The 16,030-nt window shown below is 46.8% G+C and overlaps 1 long non-coding RNA gene across 1 annotated transcript in view; it reads left to right on the top strand.

The window, feature by feature from the left end:
* LOC107323855 overlaps window positions 1-16,030 on the top strand; it is a 93,249-nt gene that overhangs the window by 38,711 nt on the left and 38,508 nt on the right. The window contains exon 3 of the long non-coding RNA XR_001559358.2: window positions 10,685-10,877. This is a non-coding gene — a long non-coding RNA (uncharacterized LOC107323855). The remainder of the gene's footprint in view (window positions 1-10,684; window positions 10,878-16,030) is intronic.

The raw sequence follows: 16,030 nt of genomic DNA, 5'->3' as shown, positions 1-16,030 counted from the left end.
GCTCTTCAGCAGGCCACAGGAGTGGAACTTTGTTTTCCTTTTTCCATCTAGAGAGGGAGCCACAGAACTTCTTTCTCAAGAAAAAAATGTAGCAATGAACCCTGTGCTCTGTGCAGCTGAACCCCTTTTTGTGCAGCTTAAGCCCTTCTCACCATGCTTATTATGAGCCTTACCCAGGAGATGGGAGAAGCCTCCACCGCCATCCCCAGCTGCAAGCAGAGTCCTCTCTGCTGGACTTTCAGACCCACCTCCAAGACAAGGTTACCTATGGGGCAGATATAATTTGGCAGCAGGTCCTGGGAAGGCAGCCTGGCTTGAGGGGATGGATCCAGACTGGCAAAGGGAAGCAGGGCAGATCACAGTGGGTTTTGGCAGAGCTTGGGAGAGATGCTACATGGTGGGACTGGAAAGGCTCCAGCTGGTGAGCTGTGTGTGATTAATGCCATTTACAAAGCTGCACGGGTCAGTTCAGGTGCCCTGAGCTGCATCAGCAGTGTGAGGTGATGGTGTTTCCCTGGGGTAATTAAAACAGAGGATTTCTTTGGAGCTTCTGACACCAACAAACTGTTAATAGAACAAGCAGCAAACAAACAAGCAATTGTAGGGCTGGAAGATATGTCAAGCACAGGGAGAGAGAAAGTGTTTGCAGTGGAGAGAGAAGGTCAGCGCAGCTGATGCAGATGGCAGACACCCAAATCTTGCTGCCTCTGAGCTGCACCAAGTGAAGTTTCATCCATCCCAATACTCCTCAGGGTGTAGGTAACCCTTAGGGGCACTCAAACCCAGGGCAGCTCAGGTTTCCCACAGAGAAAGGCTCTGTGATAGCAGCTTTGTGCTTTGTGATAGCAGCTGTGATAACTGCTATTACTGCAGCATACGTCGGGTGTTGTCTGTTAATGCAGGCTTTGAAAAAAAGAAGACAAGCCAGAAGTTGCTTCCTTTTTAGACTTAGGGAGTCAGACAGCTTGCCCTGTCCCCCAGGGACTGCTCAATCCATGCTTCCAAGATTCCATGCTTGCCAGGAGCACCAGATCCGTGCATCATGGTGGCATGGCGGAGCGAGCAGTGCATGGCAGCATCACATTTCCTGGTGTCAGGAGGAGACTTCAGCAGGAACGGAGCCAGCAGCTCAGCTCAGATGTTTGCCATCAGAATCAGAGCTTTAAAGGTTTTGAATCCAGAAGCTGTCTTTCTTCTCAGCCACAAGCCTGAGCAGTTTAATTGAGAACTCCTGCCTGGGAGGTGTATTTGACTCCCGGCTGCCTCCACCCTTCCCTGCAGCACCTTTGATTTCCTAAATCAAACTACACTTCCCAGAAGGCTTCATCCCAGTGCCCACAGGCAGCCCCTGGCTGGGGCAGTCAGCGTTGTTCTCTTCAGATATCTGCCTTTTTTTTCCATAAGATGATGGAAAAGGCACATTCTTTAAAAGTTCCATTTAATCAAAAGAAAAATCGATTCTTACGGGAAAAGAAGAAAAAAAAAAAAGGAAAGAAAAGCAAAAAAAGCTCAGTTGAGGCAGGATATTTGCAATGAGCACAATGATAACAACCCTGCAGCACCCTGTGTGTGGCTCCCTGCCTCTCACGTGCACAGCGACCAGGTGGGAGCTCCTGCTGTCAGCGGTTTGGTTCATTTGTGACCCACCACCTCTTTTCAACTAAATTCCCATTGAATTATCTGAAGTGAACAGAGAGCAAGGGAAGGGGGGGGGGGAAGGAATTCAGGCTTGGAGGATAATACAGAAGTTATTTCAGCTGGAAGATCGAGTGCATTGCATTCATTTAAAAATCATTTAAAATGGTGAAAGAGGTGTTCTGAACTCAGTGGGAAGCTGATGGGCTGATTTGAATTCGCATTCGCACACCTTTTTGCAATAGAAAACCCTGTGGGAAATAACAGCCCCAGTGAGGTCTGCTGGGATGCAGAGGGTGGCACAGATTAGAGCAGAGTAGAGGTGTAGCCGTCCCATTGTCCATCCCACTGTCCATCCCAATGTCCATCATCCCTCACCATGGGCACAGTGCTTGGAGCAGGGAGATGCCCAAAGGGATGCAGCAACCCAACACACTTACCATCTTGAGTCAGCATCCCTTAGTCCTCCAAGCTGTGACACAAACCTGTTTCTGTGATCAACTTGAGCTCTCTGGATACAAATGACTCCTAATGGCAAACATTCCTGAAGGTAGTTTAAAAAGAAAACGTAAATAGTTTGGTTTGTTTTGTACTGTAGCTTACTCACGCTGCTTCTATATACATTGATACGTGTTTCTGTTCCTTCTTAAGATTCATTTCGTTTTTAAGTGCATGGGAGAAGAGCCCAGAGTTCAGCTCTACATCTCATGTTATTGATGGGTTTTTACGAGTAAATAAGTGTGTGCTATTATGATTTCATCTTCTGTGCTCGGAGTGCGCATTGCTCCGGAGAGCTGCCGTGTTTATACCCCTCACAGATACATCTTTGTTTTCCTTGTGTCTTCTCCATCTCACGGCACACTGAGGATTAATACCCAAACCCTAAAAGGTGGTGTACTTTCACTGTTAATCTGTCACACAGCAAAAAGAAGAGCAATAAAGTTCCCTTTGCTCTTCAGTTGTTGCACGCAAAGTGGGCTTGGAGATGGGTGACGTCCTCACGGGTCTCCAGGCTGCAGCAAGGAGTGATCCGGGCTGTGCAGAACCTGTTTTGTTCTGTGCTGTGAAAGAGAAAATCCTGGTAACAGAAGGCAGTTTTGAGGCGAGAATCCAAACCTCAAATGTCTGTTCTTTGTTTATGAGCTTAAATAGATGAGTTTGTGCTGCGGTTGCTGTATGTAAGATGGGTATCGCGGAGCCCTGAAGCTCACCAGGGCTTTTGGTGGGGTTTGGATGTCGGCATCAAATGGGGTATGTAAGTAGATAACACGGGGAGAAAATGCAAGCCCCAGCTGTTTTTGGGTTTTGAAAGAAAAGAATGCCTGCAGCTTAGGAACAAGTCAAAGTTGGTCGTGTTTTCTATGAGCCTGGATACCCAGGGGGGTGTGAATTTTACATCAAGTTTGTCTGGAAAGATTCCAGTCTGCAGGAGAAAATGAAACTCTCTGCAAAGGTACCAACACCAGTGAGTCAAACCATGGGTGTTCAAAGCTGCCGAGGGGAGCTGGACAGCAGAACCCACATTAATTTTAATAAGGATCAGCCATTCGGGTGCTGTAAGTGATAGCAAGGGCTATCAAGCTCGAAAGCTGTACAAGCCCCAGCCAAGCGGTACCGAGCTTCTGCAGTGCTCTGACAGCTCAAAATCCACCGCACACATCCACTCCTCCTGCAGCATCCCTGCAGCTGTACAGGTGTCGTGGGAGCATTGCTCAGCCTGCACGTTTCGAGGTGTTTTTTCTGCCTATCAGAAAGCAGGAATTATCTACAAAGTGTGTTCGGGTGGCGAAGTGAAGGCTATAAACATGCAAATTCCACTTCAGTAAGTTTTTATGCTGATTGCTAGACCTGTTTTTCGAGCAGCGTTATAGCTTGATGCTTAGGAATTCCTTAATGAGCGAGCTTCAGCGCAGCGTTTGGAGCAGTGCTGAGAGGTGCTCTGTTATCAGTGGATGAAACTCGGGTTTAGAGCTTCAGCTTGTTTCTGAATTCAGCCTTTTAACTCAGACTTGCACGAGCAATTAAAACATCGATGAGAGCAGAGCTTCTGTAAGAGCCCCACGTTGCCACAGTCATCTCAGTGTGAGATTTCCTAATGGAATACTGTGAAAACTGTGGTTTTCTTGGCTTGATTTTTTTTGCACTGACCTCAGACTGTCACAGGGCTGCAGTTGGGGACCTTAGCAGAGCTCAGCCCCATCCTCCAGTGCCCGGGTGCAGCACACAGCTGAGTGTGACGGCTGTTAGACTTTCCCTTATAGATGAAAATGCAGAATGGGGAGATAGCAGCCCATGAGCAGAGATCACTGAAGGTTTTCAAACCCCGCAGTGCTCAGCACCCAAGAGGCACTTGAACGTTTAATGAAGGCTCTGGTCAGTTCTTAAATGCTGTTCAGGCCTCCTTGGGATTAACTCTCCACTTTTCTCAAATGAAAATACAGATGTGATTTAGTGGAAGAAAAAGCAATGAGAACACATCTGAGCAGCGAGAATGGCCATAGTGGACACAGCCCTGGTGATCAGATTGTGCCAGCCCTGCCCATTGCAGCTGTGACAAGGGCCCAGGGCATTTAGTCCTCCTCATTTAATGGGGGCACCTGTGTGAGCTCATATCTTCAGCTGGAGACTGCAGCCAGTGACATGTTCAGCCAGTTGGGGACCCCCTGGTTCTCCAAGGCTTGCTGGAGCTCACAAGGGTATTGCAGCCAAGCAATGGCTGCTGAGCACCACGTTGCTCCTCAGGAGGTCTGAGCATCTCCAAGGCTCCTGTGGGAGCAAAAAAAAAGCATTGAGGGCTGGAAGAGCTCAGCCCAAGGAGAGCTCAGTCCTGGTCAAGGTGAGCTGCCCAAGGTCAGACTGGAGCTGCAGCAAAGGAAACAGCCAAGCTGTGTTTCTCAAGTTCTAAATGAACCTTAACAAACAGAGCATCTTTCCTCTTGCTGGCCCTTGGGACAGGTTCTGTGGCACAAACTGCTCCAGCAGTTCATCTGATGCTGCATTTACTGGAAAGCCACTTTTCTTGCCAAAATTGCCTCTGCTTGGATGTCAGCGCTCATTTGCCAAGTAGTGTTGCCTTTAGATGTTGTTCATATACTTATCAAAGTCATTCTCCCCCGAGCTTTCAATCAGATAGCCCTGTGCTGAGCAAACAGGAGGAGACACTCCTTAAGTCCTCAATTACATTTCTTTTCTCCTCTTCAATTCCAGCACAGACAAGAGGTGATAATACTGAATCTTTCAAATATTTGATATACAAAGAGAAGAGCTTGTTAAAACGAGACCAATTAATGCATTTTTAATCCACATTTAAACACATGCAAAGATCCTGAATGCTAATGCTGTCATTTGAATTCCAGGCGGGGAGGGCTGGCGCGCGAGGCTGCATATCTTTCAGTCTTTGCTCTCCTGCCTTGCTTGAATCAGACAAGGTCGACCAGGCACTGCTGCTTATAAGAAAAAGGTTCGTCGAGGCTCCCTCCAATTTTTTTTAATCACCTGACAATGTTCTTGCAGCTACAGATTGTGGTGTTGTATTTTTTTTTCCCCTTCTTCCTCCTGTTAGTCCAAGTTCAAGGTTGTTCTGAATCCCCACGGTGTGCTGGATGCTGGGAGAAGGCAACCACAGGGATGGGTTTAGTGTTTAGTGTTGCCTGAATGGTACAACTTGATCAACATCACAGGATCATAGAATGGCTTGGGTTGGAAGGGACCTCAAGGATCATGAAGCTCCAACCCCCCCAGTGCAGGCAGGGCCACCAACCTCCACAATTAATACCTGCCCAGGCTGCCCAGGGCCCCATCCAACCTGGCCTTGAGCACCTCCAGGAATGGGGCATCCAGGGCATCCACAGCCTCTCTAGGCAGCTGCTCCAGCACCTCACCACTCTCAGAGTAAAGAACTTCCCCCTGATTCAACCTAAATCTTCCCTCCTTCGACTTCAAACCATTTCCCCTTGTCCTGCTATTTTCTACCCTTTCAAAGAGTTGACTTCCCTAAAACTTGATTTTACATCTTATTCCCAGCACTACTGACAATGCAGAACATTCAGGTGGGCAGAGGTTATTTCTATGTGCCTCTGTTGAACCTGGTAGCCCTCATAGCCCCAGCTGAACTGCACAGAATCAAGTGTGCTCCCCTATGGATGGCAGTGCCATTTCAGATGTTAATTGAAGAGACCCAATATCTGCTTTAAAGGCAGCTGAGAACTCATCGTTCCCATTCTCAGTCAATTCTGTCCAGGGTAACAGACCCGAAGCTATCAAAGGGGTTGCAAGAAACACACAGCAGAAGCAGGAACAGCCACCACGTTGCCTTACATGTGAGCAGGTCTATTGCCTGCCCAGCCTCCTGCTTCAGGACAGGATGTTAACAGGAGCAGTGAGTGTGCTTGGAAGTCACTGGCCAAAAAGGATTTCCATCACAACATGTTGATTCATCAAAGCTGGAGTATTTCAGAGCAAAGGACCAATTTCTCAAGGTTTTTACTATTGGGGGGTGGAAAGAAAAATGGAGAAATGTTTTTCAAATTATCAGTAGGTCACCGTGACTCCTAGAAATGGAACTATTACATTTTGCTTCCAATTTGCTTTTCACTTTGAAACATTTAAGTTCAGCTCCAGGACGAAAGGAAAGATTGAAATGGAAATTAAACCTTTGGAAATTACCAAACTGAAACGGTTCTGTGAAACCAGAAAGGGCTTCTTTTTTAATTACTTTGTTAGTCCTGTGTTTTATTTTATTTTTTGGAGCCTAGTTTTAGATTTTCAGCTTTATTCAGAAGAGAACGTGGGGAAAACAAGCAAAAAAAACCCCATGTCTAAAATCTTGGGTACTTTTAGAGTGCTGCAGAGCCTGGAATCACATCCAAGTGGGTGTAACTGTGAGGCCACCCCTCCCATCAGCTGTGCCTTGCTTCCTTCAGATGAGTGATTAAGTGTGTTTAAAGCTTTGGCCTTGAACTTGCAGTAGGAGATGGCGTCTCTCAGGTTTTTACCCTTTTATTTTTTTAATTAAGAAGCTGTATTAAATATTCAGAAATTCTGCTCTGTGACTTTCCTGGGCATCACAAGGGCATCCTGGAGTGGCAAATTGCTTTCTCATTAACGCCTCTCCAGGCCACCGCTCTCCTTCTCTGCTTCTCAGTTCTGGCTCTGGTCTTCCAGGACCACACAGTGTTGCCTGAGAAGAGCAGGGAGTCATCCCTGAGCTGCTGGGAATGCAGCATGGGCTCTTAGTGGTGCCATACAGTGAGGCTGGGCTGCACCAGTTAAAAGATGGAACCTTTGGGTACAGGAGCAATGGACACAACCCCAAAGCTGATCTGGGGGGGATGATGCTTTTCCAGGCACCTCCAAATGCTGCTGACTCTTCTTGTGCTTAATTAGGGTGGTTTGATACAGGGAAGAGCTTCTGAAAATCAAGAGGAACTCGGATGGAAATCCCAGCTTGAGACTGCACCAAAACCACCAGTCTGCTGGGACAGCCATCACAGCTCTCCCTGTGCTCCAGTTGTCACCAGCATCCCAGCAATACCCAGCAGCATCCAGCTGCTCTTTGCCTTTTGTTCTCTCTTGTGACCTGTCAGTTCTCTAATACTGAATAAGGAGTTTGGAATGGAACAGGGTCCCTGACCTTCTGTGCTTAATTACACACATGGCCATCAGTACAGTGCTGAGGGGCAGGTCTGTATCAGCTGTAGGCTTGTTTTTGTGTAGAAGTGTTGGATTCTGGAGGCAGTAGGTGCTAAAAGTTGCTCTCATGGGGCAATTCTTTATCTTTTTCCATTAAAAAGAGCAAAGAAATTGTCTGACAGGGCTGGAAGAAAGTCTGGGCTCTGCAGGACAGATATTGGGCTGCTCCTGGGGTTTATGTTCCTTGCTAAGAAGGATGGGGCATTGGGAATGTTGTTTTAGGAGAGTTATGTGGTTTTGCTTCAGAGAATAAATGTTCTTGGCTGTTTGACCTTGTTTGCTTGGAGGGATCTGGGTGTTTGGTGGTTAGGAAGAGTGGTCTGGAGAAGGGTTTGCTGCAGCTTGGTTGAAAGCAATAGATACATAAGAAGGTTAATGGTGCATTGAGGGGAACTTCATTTTAGGTTCTTTAGCCTCTCAGATTTAAATGATTGATGTGACAGCAGTGGGTTTGAGGCAGGAACGCATTCGGTGTGAAAGGCTGATGGCTGAAATTCTTCTGCAATAAGAAGAGATTGTTTCCAGAGCAAGAGATCAGGGAAGATGTTGCAGAGAGGGTCTGAAGGTGCTGTACCACTCGCTAGCCTAAGGATGGGCCTTCAGCAGAGCTGCCCCACGTTTGGCCACTTGTGACCTCCCCTTAGCTGTAGTTCAAGAGCAGCTATGTCAGGTTGTTGTTTTGCTTCTAGAGATGAGGAAAAAATCCTGGCTCTTTTGCAGGCAGGCAGAGGGTCTTGGACCCCTGGCTCAATCATCACCCTCAGCAACAGGGGACAGCAGGTCCTGGCTCCATCATCCCAGCACGAAGCCAAGCAGCTCACAGGGCTGCTTGTGCCATCCTCCTCCCCTGTCACTTCGGTTTCTTCTCCCGCTGACACTTATCCTGGATCCGAAGCTGAGAGCTGCACCCTTAGCCCTGACAAGCATGCGATGTGACAGCCCCGTCCCGCTCCCAGCACTGTCCCCAACCACCCGGGTGGCCCCATCCCCATGTCCCCACATCCTCATTAGCCATGGATTTGGTGGGGAGGGAGGCGTTGTGCGCAGAGGCGTCGATAGCATCTGCTTTGTAGCAGGAGGCAGGCAGCGGGGTTATTGTTTGTTAATAGATTGCTTTTGAGGAGCTGCTCATATGGGACCCGTCGAGTTTCAGAGGTAATTAAAACTCTGCCTATGCAAAAGGCAGGATCTGATTATTTCCTTTCCAAAGCAGGCAGATTAAACCAGGAAAGTTTTTCACCACTTCTAAGAGAACGGAGTTGCTTTGAATGAAGTTCGTAATATGGCACATAATAAATAAAACTCTTCAGCTTTTTCTGCTATATTCAAAAATAACTTTCTTTTTCTTTTATTTTTTCCTTTTGGCTGCCTTATTCCTTGGATTTAAGCAGCAGGGCACATGTGCACCCATGGAGTATTGATACTGCAAAGCTCATTTCTTGGCTAACAGCTTTCATACCTACTTACTCTTCTCTTAGAAGGCTTTTTCTGTACCAGGACCTCATTCTACCTGAAACAGAAGAGCAGCAGTGGGTGGGTAAAGGAGTGGTGAAATAGTTGCAAAATCTCCCTATTGCCTTTTATTTTAAAAAATGAACTATGCTAAAGGTGATCAGGGAACCTTACAACCAGGTCTCTGTAGCCTCAGTGAGGTTGTGGTGTGCCCCTGAGATTCCAGTTCTGCACCACTCCTGGCCTTAGGCTCTGCGTGTTCCACATATTTCAATGAGCTGACCTTTATGGAGCTCTGAGGAAGAAGAGATTGGGGGGGAGAGACTGATAAATCTACCAAGGAGAAGGGAAGAGAAGATGACTTTATCACCTGGGCTGAGTTGATGCTGTTCTCAAAGCTGCTCCATCTGAAGCATGGCTGAAACCCAGAGGATTTAGCTTGGCTGGAGGGGAAAGAGATGATGGTGGATGAAAGTCTGTTGGGCTCTGAGAGGCTGAGCAGGCTGAAAGATTGAGGGACATGGTCGGTGGTGGAGGAAAACAAAGCTTTGTGAGCAGTGCTGGTAGAGGAAGACCAGAGCATGGACTGACCATCACAGACCTCTGCCACTCCTTCACCTGTAGCTGTGTGCACTCTCCAAGTTGCATAATGCAGACTTGAAATGCTGAATTAGGGATTCCCTGTGAGAATCCTGCAAGGGAGATTATGCTGCATTGTACATATCCCTTCTGCTGGGGCTGGGTGTCTGCACTGGGAAAGGGGACTTGGTAAAGAACCATAAAATGGCCTGGGTTGAAAAGGACCACAATGATCATCCAGTTCCAACCCCCTGCTATGTTCAGGGTCTCCAACCAGCAGACCAGGCTGCCCAGAGCCACATCCAGCCTGGCCTTGAATGCCTGCAGGAATGGGGCATCCACAGCCTCCTTGGGCAACCTGTTCCAGTGTGATGCACCACCCTTGTTTCATTGCAGGGTGAGCTATAGCTGATTGCAGCTGCCCTCTCTGGCTGTAAAATCTGTCTGGTGTGTGTAATCCACTCACATGTTTTAGGAGTTCGTGGCTCTTTTTGTGTGTGCTTAAACCGTGCACACATATACGTGCACACACATTTTATTGCTGATAGGAAATGAAACCCCCAGATTAAAAGACATTAATGAAGATAAAAAGTAACAGAATCTAATTCCAATTGTCTGTGGCAGAAACCCAATTTTCAAATGATAATTACAATAATTAAAAATCCCCTTATCAACGGAGACAAAAACGCTGCACGTTGGCAGCAGAGATGATGAACAAGACGAGCTGAGGCTCCTCAGTGCTGAAATCAATTTGCAGGAGTTCAAACAAGCCCCAGAACAACTGCAGCTCCGTTGTGCTTTTTTATTCCTGGTAAAGGAGGAGAATTTCCCCATGCATGTCCACGTATCCTCTTTTTTTGTTGCTGTGCTTTTTGTTTGTGCTGTTTTGTCTCCTTTATCCACTGGCTTGCATCAGCTGGAACAAAGAATGAAACTTCATGTAAACAGGGCTGCTTTCCTATGGAGGTGCAGCATCGGGCGAGTTCAAAACTGTATCAGGCCTTCTCACTGTTGGCTTTGCTTCTAATTCAGGGTTGTTTTATTTAGAAGTAATAAATATATGAGCTCTGCTTTGGGGGAATTTGGCAGGGAAGGCTCTGAGAGCTCTTTGTGCTGAGCCTGCTCCCTTCTGCTGCCCCCAATGCACCAGTTTAATGCACAGTGTTAAGAACCCAAGTACGTATCTGATGAAAGGACTCTTTTGCCCAGAGACATCCCAGGCTTCTGTGCCTACTCTTTGCAAAGGTAGCAGACTGCAAAATTTGCTTTATTTTTTTTTTTTCATGGCATAGAAATACACCGGACGGTTCACCTTTATGTTTTTCAGACTGTATCGTGGTGTGCATAGACCAATAGGCATCCAATTGATCAAGCTCAGTGATGCTCTTGGGAAGAGAGACGACACTGCAGAGATCCCATTCATCAGCTTTAGCAGTTGGGAAAGGATGGGAGAACAGCTCATCACAGAGCTCTGCATCCTGCACCATGCTCACGTCTGCTGGGATGCTCTCACTTCAGAGGTTAGTTATCGTGCTTCCATCAACACCGGGCCCAACATGATGTATTTATAAGCAGCTGGCAATTCTCAGTGCATGGCAAATGCATTACTGCTCTTCAAGCAGTTGTAATTGTACCTAATTAGTACAGAGGGTCCCCCGGCACAAAGTTTGGAAGTCTATCCAAATGTCTTCATTGTTGTGTGTGCATTTGACTATGAGATCTGGGGAGGCTGTGACTCCGCTTTAAGCTCTTTTGCTTGTGGGTGAAGGCCCTTGTATATTTTCATGATCCAGTGAGTTCATCCTTTCCCCCCAGTACATGTTTGCTCTACCAGCTCTGTGTTCCATGTGCTGGTGCACCATGCAGTTATTTAACATCCCCTCTCCAGTCCTTATCCACCTTTGGGGAATCCCTTGGAAAGGTTCTCATTTGGAATTGAATGGAATGGGCTATTGGTGTAACTGCTCTAAAACTACATCAGTTCCATTGTGGCTGGATTCTGTAAGAGAGAGCTGCCTGCTCCCAGGATAAGCTGCTTTTTATGTAATAGTAAATGAGAACCTCATTTATCAGTGCATGCACAGGAATGTGAAGACAAAGAAAACGGTGATACTCTCATTGTTTCCATCCTGGCTTTGAGAAAAGCTGTGAGGCTGGGGGAGAGCAGAAGGGATGGAAGCCAGATCCATCCGGTAGTGATGGATTCAGGTTTGCCCAGATGTGATCCCAGTGGTTTACAGAATCGAGCTGGGGGGATAACAGGAGATGTTATAGCAGGCAGGAGGGAGCTGTGCACTTGGAAATGAGAAAGGTTTCCAGTAACGAGGAAGAGCTTCCATATCAGATAATGATTTTAGTGGTTCTGTCCCCAGTAGCAGCACGTCTGTGCCACAGTGCCCAAAACAGTTTGTATTTCCCCTGCAGCAAGAAAGAACTGATAGACCTGCAGTGCTGGCCCCAGGCAGCAGCAGGCTCCTTCTTGGGTATTGCAGCCAAATCAGTCCTAAACTTCAGTAACACTCATGATCTCTCAAGTGATTTCACAGCCTTAATGCCAATATTGAAGCCTCCTTGCTCCCCTCAGCAGACCAAGGTGAGCAGATGAGTGTCTGCACATCCTGCAGCCCTAAGCACCCACTTCCCCTGCACCACCAGCATTGCTGCCGTGGTGGGAGCAGCATTGTCAGAGGGGGCATTGCTGAGAGTGACCTCAATTTCTCAGCTCCAATATTCAATTATTTCTGCAAGGAAAAGATCTGTTATTTAATAATGGCCGAGGGACTCCAAATTATTCATCAGCAGAGGAAGTGAGATGCTGAGATGCATGGAAGGGACGCATTTGGTGTTGGGGGGTGATGTGCTCAGAGCTCTGCTGAAGGGAGAGCTTCATTTTAGTGGTCCTTCTTTGAGGTGCAGCCCTCGTTTCTGAAGTCATCTTGGCTTTGAGCTGGCACATCTGCTGTTAGGAGGAGCCTGGGTGATAACTAAACCTGACTCTATTGAAGAGCAATGCTGTGTTTTTGTTTTTCTTGTTTTTGGTTTTTAATAGTGTTGGGATCTATGCCAGGTTGGGGTGTGGGGCTGTAGGCACACACAACCCACATCCAAGCTCTCAATGCCTAGGTTGGGGCTTTGCCTTGTTTACCTAGGGGTCCTATTGGAAGCATCCCCTATTGGAAGCGTATTCTATGGATGTGCCTGAGCTGTTTTGCACCCACACCCTTCTCCGTGATTGTTAACAAAGTGCAACCTGGTACTGAAAGAGCAAGAAATGGGCTTTCCAACTGGTGCTCCCCTGAGTGGCATTTGCTTGGCAGAACAGTGGTGTGCACTGAGCTGCTGCTGAATAGGTACGAACCGGGGCAGATGTAAGCATCCCCCATCCACATATTGCAGATAATATTTATCCACTCGAGTCAGAAGGTGAACCTGTAAAATGCTGAGAGCTGTTTTGTGAAAGCACCATACCTGCATGTTTGAGAAGGAAAAGCATCCATGCTCGCATATTTAATTGCCAAATTATCATGTAAATGTCACGCTAGTTAGGTTGCCAGAACTCACTGATATTTTAAATGTTTCCACGTTTTAACTCTGTGCAAGTCAACCTTTGCAAGCCTAATTACAAGGGGAAAATCACCAATGGTGTTTCTTTCCTCCGTGTTTGGAACTGAGGGGAAATTCCTCAGACTCCCACAAGTGTTGTCTGCTAATGCCAGCAGCTCTTCCTGCTGTTCCTCACTGGGATAAGCTGGATTAATGTTAGCCAAAAAAAAGACCCAACCCCAAACCAGCCTGCAGTAGCATTGCTCAAACCATGTTTGCTTATTTTGGTTTATTTGGCAAAATTATTTCTGCAAAACATCCCCCAAAATAAACAGAAATGCCCTTGCAGAGCTGAAAACCTTGGGGAGGTTTCATGCAAAAGAGCTTTCCACTTCGACATTCCCTTCAATTTTATTGCAAAACCAGCTGTCTAAAAAGGATCAAAATGAAATGTTTTTGAGGCAGCACAGAGCTTTTTTTTTGACATTTCCAGTGCATTGGGAACTGCTTTGCTTTCAAGTCAGTCTGATGCTGATATTAATGCTTACAAACACTTGCTTGCTGCTGTCCCTCCATTCCCCTCTGTACACCCCAGCCCACAACTCTGTGGTTCCTCAGCAGATGAGATGGAAGCAGTGGTGCTTCCTCAGCTCCTCTCTCCCATAAGGTTTGGGAACATTGTGCTGCTCTTCAGGAAGACTAAATGGCCCCAGAGGCTGCAGAAGGGATGATAAATCCTATGGAGGGCCAGCCAAGCTCTGCTCCATGCACTTGTGCTGGAAGGGAGAGCCTTCAGCTGCTTGCATGCTGTTTGGAGGATGGAGGATATGCTGCAGGGCTCAGTGCAGAGGGATCAGCTGTGGGATGTTCTGTTCTGCATCCCAGCCCCCCTCGTGCTGTGTTTTGGAGCTGAGCTGTCTGCAGAGCAGCAGGCATTTGTCATCTCTACAGCATCACGTCTATGTGTCTAAACAAGTTCCCATCTCCTGCTTGAAAAGGGATTAAAAATAGGATTCCCAAAGTCCTATAGTGTAACAAAGGAAGGCTTATAGTGCTGTGGGTGGGCACGGGAGAAACATCTGCATGCAATGCCTTGTGATTTGGAAGGCCCCCACAGTGGTTGCCCTCTGCTTTCATCCCTGTAAGCCCATTCCCTATTGAGTGCAGTCTTGTGCCATTTTGTGCTGATCTTCCTGAGCACCTTTCCCTATGTACCTTTGGATCTGCAGCTCCAGGTTCCAGGCACTTTGTAATGGAAAAGCTCCTGCTGCAGCCCTTCCTTGTGTGCCTTCAGGTGGTGGCAGGGAGCAGGCTGTCCTAACCTGTTATCATGCTGGTTTCTGCCCAGAGGAGGAAACAAACACATATCCGCTAATCCAGACATTATAAGACTACACAGCCAAGGTTAATAATCCAGTGACATCTGAATTGCATGTACTGTAAATAATCAACATATTTCTGAAGAGCTGCTGAAGGATTTAAAGCAGGCTAATTACAGAAATATGAAAGGGGAACAGTCCTGTTGATTCAGCAGGTTGCTGAACAGAAAGGAACTTCCTTAAAAGACTGAGGGCAATGCTCTGATGTGCAAAACTGTTTGCATATATATGTACGCAATACAAAGTTTAGGAAACAAAATGTTTATTTCTGCTTTGATGTCTTGTTTCCTTCCAAGTGATGAGCGCATCTCCTGTCTTTTTACTCTTAAGAAATGAAACTAGTCTAGGATGCTATGATAGAGAAAAGCAAGAAACAGAGCTATGGGGGAAAAAGAAAACCAACCCTTGCAAATATACACACCTCCTATTGGGGCCCTTTTTATTCCTTTGTAGCTCCACTGGTTCCATGAGGACATCTGAGTTGCATGGATCTGGGTGAGGGAGCACAGTGTGTCCTTATGGCCCGGTGTGAGGTCTCATAGGGTAACAAAGAGAATGGTCAAACAAACAGCAGTGCCAAAAATGAACCCAGACAGGGCATAAAAACAGTGTTTTTGCTCATGCCTATTTGCATTCACAATATTACTGTAAAAGCCTCTTAATTACTGGAGGGGAAGTCGTGCCTTTTGGTGGAACAGCACACAGCTGCATGTGTGTTTGCAGGGAGGTTTTGCTTTTGTCCTTTTGCTTCTGTATGCAGTGATCTCTGTGTGGGGTTGTGTGGGGCAGGGCTATCATTGAAGCCCTTGAGTTGGAAGGGATCAGTAAAGGTCAGGTAGTGCAACTCCTAGTGTCTAGAAGATAACCATGACAAATCAGAGGTGTCCAGCTAGGCAGAGTATGTACCTCGTTGTGTCAGATCAGGATGGGAGCCTGCTCCAGCCAGGAGACAAGGGTTGCCCAGATATGAATTGCAAAGAGAATGGAACTTTGATTTTCCTGTCAGCCGGCGTGCTCTGCACTCCTGGCTCCCTGCTGATAAGCTTGTCTTAATGGTGGTGGGATACAAAACTATATTGACCGCATCTGCAGGCTGCCTGTCTCAAAGGGAAAGCTGTGCCTTCCCCAAGTTTTATGACTTGAAGCTGTCAAGGAAAAAGGGGGGGGTGAGGGGGGAAAGTTGTGATGGATTCATTCTTCTGCCTTATCCGGGGCTACACTGCACCTTCTGCAAATATCAGCACCTTGAAAGGCTTTGGAGGCAGGAGAGGAGCGAGCCCCAGATAAATCACATTGTTTGCATGGCTTTGTGTAGATGACAACAGCACGTGGACAGCCTTTATTTTTCTCCCCCTATTTGAAAGTGCAACCAGGCAATGCCCTCCCCTTCCTTCCGGCCTGTTCCCATTCTCTCTCATTCATTGTTACCATTAAATATAAGGAATATTTATATATATATATATATAAGGAATATTATATATATATACATACATATATATAATATATATAATAAAATAAGGAAACTTGATAGTGCGTCAAAGTTCACAACGTTTAGGTAATTCCTTCTGTGTGTTTCCTCCTCTCTTCTGTCCCCATATCACCGTTTACCTTGTAGAGCCCTGATTGCAATGGAACCCCTGGAGCTGATATCTCACTGCTGCTGAAGCCTGTGAAGCTGCACTGCTTTGCAGAGCTCTCAGCTGGTTTATACTTCTGGGGGTTGAATGTAAGCCCCATAAGCTGTAACTTTT

The sequence above is a fragment of the Coturnix japonica genome, chromosome 23 (assembly GCF_001577835.2).
Source record: "Coturnix japonica isolate 7356 chromosome 23, Coturnix japonica 2.1, whole genome shotgun sequence".
Taxonomy (NCBI): Eukaryota; Metazoa; Chordata; class Aves; order Galliformes; family Phasianidae; genus Coturnix; species Coturnix japonica.
Note: the sequence above shows the minus strand (reverse complement) of the source record. Positions and strands in the feature narration are given on the sequence as shown.